The sequence below is a fragment of the Triticum dicoccoides genome, chromosome 1B, assembly GCF_002162155.2.
Source record: "Triticum dicoccoides isolate Atlit2015 ecotype Zavitan chromosome 1B, WEW_v2.0, whole genome shotgun sequence".
NCBI lineage: Eukaryota > Viridiplantae > Streptophyta > Magnoliopsida > Poales > Poaceae > Triticum > Triticum dicoccoides.
Window position 1 is genome coordinate 128,338,784 of NC_041381.1, and position 10,963 is coordinate 128,349,746.

A 10,963-nucleotide genomic window follows, 5' to 3' on the forward strand; every position below is an offset into this window, starting at 1 on the left:
GATAGTCCAGCTTTGGCCAGTCGAGCTCATGCCCAGCAGTTACTTCGGCCTCGTGAAGTGGCTCATCCACGCGCGTCCTCGAATTGACGACATAAAGCGGTCCGCCTACATAGAATGTGCCCGGATGGCCTTCGCCCGCGTGAAGATGCAATGGGCGAAGATGAAGGCCACCAAGTGGCAACAGCAGGGCCGCCGGACGGCAAAGATCATCGGAAGCCGAGAGGTACTTCACAGAGGTCCTAGAATGGGCTCGAATAGTAGAGGGCCAATGTTCCAAGGATGTCTTATTTGATTGAATGTAATTAGGTGGAAAAAACACTGTTATAAACATGTGCTATGATTGTGCCTTCTGTGTTAATTTTATCTTCCTATGCGGCCGTTTATTATTTCTGTTTTTGAAGGTTGCTAGTCATCGGCTTCTGCCCCCATGTAAATAGTACAGGGGTGTTCGTAAACTCATGGCCGCACTTTATCCAATGTCTTGGTCCACAGAAGAGGCATCCGCGAGGTGAACCAAGCAATCAGACTATTCAGCTTTATTACCTTCACTTAGCCATAGGAGTCCATTGGTGGGGTTAAGTATTGACCCCAGTTGCATTGAGTGGCAATCCAGATTACGGTGCCTTTAAAACACGGCTGGTCTAGTCCCAGCCCCTCGTGTGACATGTGACATGGCAAGAATCTCTAGCGATCTGTAGTATCACACTAAGTCACTAGATCACAGACCAGTGCTCGCCTATCATGACGGTTAGTTTTCGGCTTTCTCTACTGAGGTACTTGACCAGACGAGCTAGAAATACAATCGCAGTAGTTCTCCCTTTACTACCTTAGCCGAACTAGCGGAATGTAAGCTGGTAAGCACAGGAGCCGGGCAACCCAACTATAGACCAAAGACATGATTCAAAACCGATGCATATAATGCAATATCCGGGATGCCGAAGAGTTCCCTATAGGTGTTCAGACTTTCGGATGTGCAAGGCCGAATATAGCCCCCGGAGTAAAGTCCGGGCTAAAGCACGTATGTCAATCAGAAATAAGGAGGGAAGACATTAAGTACCAAACAATAGGTGGTGATCATTCGCTTTCTTTATATCCTTATAGAGACATGTTTAGACATATAATGCCATGAATAATGAGGTCATGTTACATGCCAAAAAAATAAGATAAGGGAAAGGTTTACACAGGGCCTAAAAGTAGTGGTTTGAAGATCCCTACGGTACCCTGCCACATGTCTGCGCCATTTCTCCTTAGTAATGGATCCTTTGAGAGGAAGATTAGATGGTTGTCTGTAAAGAAGAGATAGAGGGCCCAAAGAGGGAGCCCTCGTGACACCATACAACTTTTAGGTTTTCAAAAGAACCTTCAGTGAAAGGGAAAAAGAAAAAAGGTGTGTGAGGTCTTCCTGTAGTGTGCCTCCGGTGTTGCCCAAGGTATTTTAACTTTTAAAGTGCGTAATTATGTACGCGTGCTACATATACCGCGGCCTTATAGGTCCGTCAATGGAGGTAGAATTGCTATTCGAGGTCCGCGTCCGCCGAGCTATCTGCATGAGGTGCAGACCGGACTTTTTTAACAATGTCATTGGCCTTGATGGCTGATGAATTGTTTGGCTTGATGAGGCCGCCATATACCTCAGCTGCTTGGGCCACGGTGTGCTCTTCGGTTCAAAGGAGCACTCCATATTTCCATTGACTATAATGATACCCCGCGGTCCGGGCATTTTAAGCTTCAAATAGGCATAGTATGGGACCGCATTGAAACGGGAAAAAGTGGTTCGTCTGAGCAGTGCATGATAGCCACTGCAAAAAGGGACGATATCGAAGATTAGTTCTTCGCTACGGAAGTTGTCCTGAGAGCCGACCACTTCCAGTGTTAATTAGCCAGTACAACGAGCCTCCACGTCGGGTATTACTCCTTTAAAGGTAGTGTTGCTTGGCTTGATTCTGGACGGGTCGATGCCCATTTTGCAGATAGTATCTTGATAGATCAAGTTAAGACTGATGCCGCCGTCCATAAGGACTCTAGTGAGATGATATCCGTTAATGATAGGATCAAGTACCAGGGCGGCCGAACCACCGTGACGGATACTGGTTGGGTGATCCCTGTGACCAAAAGTGATCGGACAGGCGGACCATGGATTGAACTTTGGGGTGACAGGCTCTATGGCATAGACGTCCCTTAGTGCGCACTTGCGCTCCCTTTTGGGTATGTGAGTGAAGTAGATCATGTTCACTATTTTTACTTTGGGGGGAAACTGCTTCTGACCCCCGGTGTTCGGCTAATGGGGCTCGTCGTCGTCTTTGCTTGGAGGTCCCTTCCCCTTGTGTTCGGTATTTAACTTATCGGCCTGTTTAAAAACCTATCAATTTTTATTGGTGTGGTTAGTAGGCTTGTCGGGGGTGCCATGAATTTGAGAGGGCCTCTCGAGGATTCTGCCCAAGTTGGATGGACCGTCCCAGTTGCCTTTGAAAGGTTTCTTCTGCTGATCCGATTTAGAACCACTGAATCCGGCATTGACTATCGTGTTTTTGGTGTCGTCATTGTTATTCCGGTGTTTGTTCTTGTTGCGGCATGGCCGGCCATTGCCGTCCCTGGCCTCAGAGGTGCTAGGCTCACTGGAACTGTTGCTTCTATGAGCTAGCCAGCTATCTTTGCCAGTGCAGAAGCGGGTCATTAGTGTTGTCAGTGCTGCCATGGTTTTCGGCTTTTCCTGCCCGAGGTGTTGGGCAAGCCATTCATCACGGACACTGTGTTTGAATGTAGCTAAGGCTTCAGCGTCTGGACAGTCCATGATTTGGTTCTTTTTAATGAGGAACCGATTCCAAAGCTTGTGGGCTGACTCTCCTGGTTGCTCGATTATGTGACTAAGGTCGTCGGCTTCCGGAGGCCGGACATAAGTGCCCTGAAAGTTGTCCAGGAAAGCATCTCCTAAATCTTCCCAGGTCCCTATGGAGCTCTCTAGGAGTCTGTTCAACCAGTGTCGTGCCGGTCCCTTCAGCTACAGGGGGAGGTATTTGATGGCATGGAGGTCATCTCCGTGAGCCATATGAATGTGGAGAAGAAAATCCTCAATCCAGATAGCAGGGTCTGTTGTTTCATCGTATTATTCAATGTTTACGGGTTTAAACCCTTTCGAAAATTGGTGTTGCATTACTTCATCAGTAAAGCACATAGGGTGTGTGGCACCTCTATACCTGGCTACATCGCGACGTAGTTTGCATGACATCTGTGTTCGGTACTGACCTTGAACTTGATGATGTTCATTGCGCCAGGTTTGGTGGCCATCCTCTCGTGCCGGGGCATGTCCTCTAGATCCATAGATCGATCTGGTCTTACCAGATTTACTAGCCAGGTCCTGACGTATGTGATAAGTATAGTCCGGCGCCGTTGTCTCCCTGCCTCTACGGTGGGGTGGTGCGGGCTGGTGTTCGGCGTGATGGGCCAGTTTGTCCTGTCCACATGGTAACCGGTTTGGTTGATCAGCATAGTTGTACTTCGACAGAATTGGCTTGAGGGCTTCATCATTGAATTGTGGCAGCAACCTGCGCTTGTTGTAACTCTTTACTGGTCGCTCAAGGCCGTATGCTTCGACAGCTAGGACCTTAGTCCACCTATCGTTGAGCATGTCATGTTCAGCTTGAAGCTACTGTTCTTTCTTTTTCAGGCTCCGCGCAGTGGCGATGAGTTGTCACTTGAAACATTCTTGTTCGAGGGGTTCCTCTAGGACGATAAAATCTTCATTCCCAAGGCTAACATCCTCTTCAGAGACTGACATGTAGTTGTTGTCCTCTGAATCTTCATGATCAGCATGTTCGGGGTTGTACTGACCCTGCTCCCTCTTGTCCTGTTCGGACATGGGCTCGATGGGTGGTCTTCGGCGTTGTCCGGGGTTTCATTATCTCCGGTGCTGGTAGTGCTATCCATTGCCTGTCATGATCGTGAGCGGCGCCATTGATGTCGGTGATTTGGTGGTTCGTCGATGGGCTTGTCCTTGCCTGGATCTTGAACACCATCGTCGTCCTTTTCCTCAGGAGTGTCCACCATGTATACATCATAGGTAGAAGTGGCTATTCAACGCCCTGTAGTGGGAGGGTTTTGGCTTTGCTCAATGTCGACACCATCGTTGATGTAGGGTGGAACCCTAGTCGTCAATATTTCATGTTTGAAGGGGAATCCTACCACGAACACGAAGAGGGGAACAAGGGAAAAACACGAGAGAAACACTCAACAAACAAGAATAAAGTCACACATGCGCTAAATCATTGAGGCACAAAGTGATACAAGATCCACGATCAACAAGGGACGATACAAAGGGTAGCCGGCTGTTCTCCGTGAGGAGGTCTTGAAGGTTCTTCCCTTGAGGGGGTCTTGAATCAGCTTGGGGGATCTTCTCCGAAGAGGTCGTGAGCCCCGAGGAGAAGTAACCAAGTGGATGAGCAAGGCTCTCACACAAAATATGAGCTAAACCGATGCTAACCCTAGCGAGGAGGTGGGAGAGGTCTATTTATAGTCTTAGTGCAAAATAGGGGAGAAGTGAAGGGGTACATGGGCCTCAGGCCACAGATGGGCACAACCAGGGACCGGACGTCCGGTGGGCATCGGACGTCCAGAGGCTCCGGACGGTCCGGATGTCCGTAGATCTTTGGATGTCCATAGATTCGGCTCGGGTGTAGGTCGTCCGGTCATCTGGTCGGGCTTGGAAATCCAAAGATTTTGTTCTGTTGGGGAAGTGTCGGACGTCCGGAGGGGTCCGCTCTTCCGGAGCCTGGGAGCCGCTGAACGTCTGGGCTGTTCCGGTCATCCAGAGCCTGTAGCTTTTGTTGGCCTGTTCTCCTGTGGCTGTGGCGACCTCCAGGGGTCTGACGTCCGGGTTGTGCCGATCGTCCAGTGCCTGTAGCTTCCGTTGCAGCTGTTCTTCTTATCCTTCATGCTTGGTGTCCTCGCCATCTTGGCCATTGAACGTAGCTGTTCTATGGCTCTCCTCCAAGCACCTGATCACACATAGAGTCTCCGCATGAGGTAGTAGCCATGTCTCGTAAGTAGAGAGTAGGAGTTCGGAGAGGAGCGGGTTCACCTTATCTTCGATAGCCTTTGCTTGAGCTCTTGTCATAGGTCCAAGTGTAGTCATGGGAGATGTAGACACGACCATGGGGATGATCGTGGGATGCTCCACATCATCTCCCCCCCTTGGGAAAGATCTGACCTCGGATCGAAGGTTTCATCACCATGGTATGGCGAGAGGTCTTTGACATTGAAGATGTCGCTCACGTTGTACTTGTCGCGTGGGTGGTCGATCTTGTAGGCGTTGTTGTTGTAGCATGCTAGCATCATGAAGGGTCCATCGGCTCGAGGTAGAAGTTTGGACTTGTGTTCATTGGGGAAGTGGTCCTTGTGAAGGTGTAGCCACACGAGATCTCCAATGTTGAATATTATGGGTTGCTTGTTGACGTTGAGCTTGGTCGCGAGTCGTTGTACTTGGCGCTCGATGGTGTGCCTTGTATCTTGATGCATCTTCTTGATGTAGCTTGATCATGCACTCGCGTCCATGTTGGTGCGCTCTTGTAGTGGAAGAGGTAGAATATCCAAAGGGGACAATGGGTTGAAGCCGTAGACGACCTCGAAGGGGGACTTTCCGGTAGTTGAATGTCTTCTGTGGTTGTAGGAGTACTCGGTGATGGGTAGACATTCCTCCCACTCCTTGATATTCCTCTTGATCAACACGCAAAGTAGAGTGGAGAGTGTATGGTTCGTCACCTCCGGTTGGCCGTTGGTTTGAGGATGGTATGCCGAAGAGAATAAGAGCTTGATTCCGAGCTTGGCGCATAGCGTCTTCCAAAAGTAACTCAAGAACTTGACGTCGCGATCCAAGACGATTGTCTTTGTTACTCCATGTAGTCGCAAGATTTCCCTACAAAAGAGATTGGCAATATGTGAAGCATCGTCTATCTTGTTGCATGGAATGAAATGTGCCATTTTTGAAAATTGGTCCACAACAACAAACACGGAATCCTTTCCATTTTGAGTTCTAGGCAAACCAAGTACAAAATCCATGCTAATGTCTTCCCAAGGTTGATAAGGAATAGGAAGAGGCATTTAAAGACCATGGGATTGAGCTTTAGACTCAGCTTTGCGACATGTCGAGCATCACACTACTAGAAAAAGGGCTATAGATGGGATTGACACTAATGGCGCACCAGAACAGGGGTGCGCCATTAGTATATACTAATGGCGCACCACCTTCTGATACGCAATTAGAGTTGAAACTACTAATGGCGCACCTGGCCCAAGGTGCGCCATTAGTATCCAATTTTTTTTGAACTAGTGCGCCTGTCCAAACATACTAATGGCGCATCCAGACACAGTGCGCCATTACTAGTTGTAACTAGTAATGGCGCACCCGTCGGAAAGTGCGCCACTAATGTTGTTTTTTTATTATATTTTTTATTCCTTTTTTTGCAATACTACTAATGGCGCACTGTTCAACCGTGCGCCATTACTAGTTTAAACTAGTAATGGCGCACTGTAGAACAGTGCGCAATTAGTATGTTCTTTTTGCAAAACTACTAATGGCGCACCACCAGAAGGTGCGCCATTAGTAACCTGGATTACTAATTGCGCATTTAGTGCTGGTGCGCCATTAGTAAGTGGGCAGCAACAAGATATTTTGGACAGCCTCTCCTACCCACACTCACTTTCTCCCCACTTCATTCTCTCCACCTCCTCCTTGTCTCGGGTGCCTCCTCATTTCCACCTCATTTCCACCATAGATTCATTCAAATTAAGTGGTTAAATTACCTTGTTTTGATAGGTAAGTAAGGGGGGAAGCTATATTAATGTTGTTCTCCCTACAACAATGTGCACATGCACTTTTTATGGCCTAGCTAGATCTATGTATGTTCGTGGTGTTGCATATGTTTGTGGTGTTGCATATGTGTTTGTGTTTGGAGGTGTACCGGTATTTGAAATGTGATAGTTGCCAATATTTTGCCGGAATGTTGATTCATTTCCGTTTCGGTGAGAATTTTGGCATTAAGCATTCTTTTTGGTCCTATTTTTAGGGAAAGTCATGCCAAATTTTTTCTTGGTTCTAAAATATCGTTTTGCTCTACCCCGCAGGTGACCATGGTCCGCACGATGACCGAAGGCATCGTGAATAGGTTTTTGAGGTCTGCAAAGGCTGAGATGCTTCAAAAGAACGAGACGGAGATAAGATGTCCGTGTCGAAGATGCAAGCTGAAGAGCCTTATTGCGGACCCGGATTCCGGGCAGGTGCGGGACCACCTGCTCTTGCGTGGTTTCATGGATGGCTATCAGTGGCAAGGTGATGAAGATGACTACAAAGTCGTCCATGGGGGCCGTGCAAGAAATGAGGAAGGGCAGCAAGACAACCACCGCGGCTCGGGCGGGCGAGAAGACGAAGAATCCCCAGGAGATGATCACGACGGTGATGCTGTACACAGTCATCATGTAGAAGATGCAGGACATGATGATGAGGAAGATGCCGGAGCAGACGACGGGCATGATCATGAAGATGATGATGCCGGCGGAGCAGACGACGCTGGACCATCGATAGGCTGGGTGTAGGACCCTCATATTCAAGAGTTGCTTCTCAAGCAGACGGATAACGCAAGAGCTGCCGCCCGAGAGAAAGCCAAGATGGATCAACTTGAGTTAGACGTGGTTACTCCATTGTATGAAGGATGCAGGCCCGAGGATACCCACCTGAAAGTAACGCTCATGGCTCTGGAGATGAAGGTAAAACACAAAATGACCGACGCATGTTTCGACGAGAACATGTCATTCTGGCACGAACGTCTTCCCAAGGGGAACAAGTGCCCGACCAGTTTGGAGGAGGCGAAGAAAATCGTGTGTCCTCTGGATTTACCTCTGGATTTACCATGTGTGCATGAAAAATTGCATCATTTATCGGGACGAGCACACGGAGTCTACCATATGTCCAGTGTGCGGCGTCACTCGATACAAGAAGAGGAAGAAAGCTCCTCGAAAAGTGGTGTGGTACTTTCCGATCACTCCTCGTCTGCAGCGGTATTTCATGGACCCTAAGGTAGCAAAGCTCCTGCGTTGGCACGCGGATAGGGAGGAGAAGAAGCGAGAAGATGACGCAAATGATCCGGAGATAGATAAAAAAGACAAGATGCTGAGTCACCCTAAGGATGCGAGCCAGTGGCAAGCGTTGAACTTTGAAGACTCGGAATTTGGGAACGATCCAAGGAACATCGTGCTGGGCGCGAGCACCGATGGAGTCAATCCGTTTGGCATCCAGAGAAGCACACATAGCACCTGGCCTGTGTTTGTGTGGATGTACAACCTTCCTCCCTGGTTGTGCATGAAGAGGAAGTACATTCACATGAGTATGCTATTTGAAGGGCCGAAACAATCAGGGAACGACATCAATCTGTATCTGGGGCTGCTGAAAGAGGAGCTTGACACGCTGTGGAAAACGCCAGCCAATACGTGGGACGCCGCAGAGAAAGAATATTTCCCTATGAGAGCCTCACTGCTTACGACGGTGCACGACTATCTCAGTTATGGATATCTCGCGGGGCAGGTAGTCCACGGATTTTCTGGATGCGTAAGGTGCATGGATGACACAACGTATCGCCATCTAGATAGAGATCCCGGGTCTTCGAAAACCGTGTTCATGGGACATCAAAGGTGGCTTCGCGACGATGACCCGTGGAGGAAATGCAAGGATCTGTTCGATGGTGAAACCGAACCCCGAAAACGCCCGTGTACGAGGAGCGGCGAGGAAATAGACAAGCTGTTTAAAAATTGGAAAGACTGCCCACTGCCGGGAAAGAAGCAAAAGGCGCCAGAGCCGGGAAAGAAGCGAAAGGCGCCAGAGCCGCTGCTGAAGGTATGGAAAACGAGGTCTGTTTTCTGGGACTTGCCGTACTGGAAGATCCACCGTGTGCCTCACAGCCTTGATGTCATGCATATCACGAAGAACGTGTGCGAGAGTCTGCTTGGTACCCTGCTCAACATGCCAGAGAGGACCAAAGATGGGCCGAAAGCAAGGGCAGACTTGAAATCAATGGGCATCAGCCAGGAGCTTCATGCTAATGATGATGATGATGATGATGATGATGAGGCGAAGCAGGACACAGAAAGTCATCGCAAAGGCAAAAAGGCCAAGAAGACCGGAAATGACTACCCTCCCGCGTGCTTCACTCTAAGTCAAGAGGAGATCGAGCAGTTTTTCACCTGCCTCCTAGGAGTAAAACTTCCTTACGGTTACGCGGGGAAGATAAGCAGATACCTAGACCCAGCGAAGCAGAAGTTCAGCGGGATGAAGTCTCACGACTGTCACGTGCTGATGACGCAGATACTTCCAGTTGCAATCCGTGGGATCATGGACGCGCACGTCCGTGAAATGCTATTTGGCCTATGCAACTTTTTCGACGTCATCTCTCGGAAGTCGATTGGCGTGAGGCAACTAAGAAGGCTACAGGAAGAGATCATGGTGATACTATGCGATCTTGAGATGTACTTCCCGCCCGCATTCTTCGACGTTATAGTGCATCTGCTAGTCCATATCATGGAGGATATCATCCAACTCGGGCTGACATTCCTGCACAGCATGATGCCGTTCGAAAGGATGAATGGTGTCATCAAAGGATACGTTCGGAACATGTCACGTCCAGAGGGAAGTATAGCCAGGGGCTTTCTGACCGAAGAGTGCATCTCCTACTGCACGAATTATCTAGGCATCGAGAACCCCGTTGGTCTGCCCGTCAACAGGCACCTCGGCAGGCTCGCTGGATGGGGTCACCGTGAGGGTCGCCGCGAAATGCATGTCGACTTCGAGGGTCGACTCGCCGACTTTGAAAGAGCAAACCTAGTCGCGCTACAACACATAGACGTGCTCGATCCTTGGGTGGTAGAGCACAAAACCTTTATTGAGAAGACGTACAATGACCGAGGCTAAGAGAGGATGGACGAAGATATACTCAAAGAGCACAACTCATGTTCCACGCGTTGGTTCAAGCAGAAGCTTCTGTTGTACCCTTTACATGAAGATTCTTCCGCAAAAGAACAACTCATATTCACCTTGTCACAGGGCGCCGAGCACAACCTGATGACCTATGAGGCGTACGATATCAACGGATACACATTCTACACCGAGGACAAGGACATGAAGAGCGATGGTTATCAGAACTCCGGGGTAATGATGGAATCCTACGCCGGTAAGGACAAGGATAGATACTATGGAAGGATCGAGGAGATCTGGGAGCTGAGCTACACTGGAGAGAAGGTGCCGATGTTCCGTGTCAGATGGGCCAAGAGCGTCCTAAAAGAAGACCGATATTTCACCACCATGGTTATACCCGAAGCTAAATCCAAGACCACGAGCGCAAACGTCACTGCGAAAAATGAGCCATCGGTACTGGCTTCCCAAGTGGACCAATGCTTCTTCATTACCGACCCGCCAAAGCCCAGTCGTGTTGTCTTGAGGAGAGGAAAAAGGAAGATCATCGGAATGGATGGAGTAGCCAATGAGCAAGACTTCGACAAGTACGGCAACCCGAGGATCGAACATGACGACGATGATGAAGTAGCAGCATACACCACAAGAAGAAGCAGGACCACCCTACCTAAAGGACGTCTGTTCCATAGAAGAACTCCATTTGTGAAAAAGAAGGGCAAGAAGATTGTGAACAGATAGCTAGCTAAGATCGATTGTATTTAAATCGTAGGCTTCATTTCTCGATTTTATTTAATGGGCACTTTTTGAACTATCATGAATATTTTTAAATTTCATGGACACTCGATCTCGATCCCCCTCCATATTGATCGCTATCCCACCTCGCCAGATCCGGTCCCCCTCGCCGCCGAGCACCCCCCGGTCCACCGGCCGCTGCCGCCGACCCCCCGCACCCTCGATTCCCCTACTCAACCGCCGCCGCCGACCCCCCACACACCCCTCCCCTACTCAACCGCC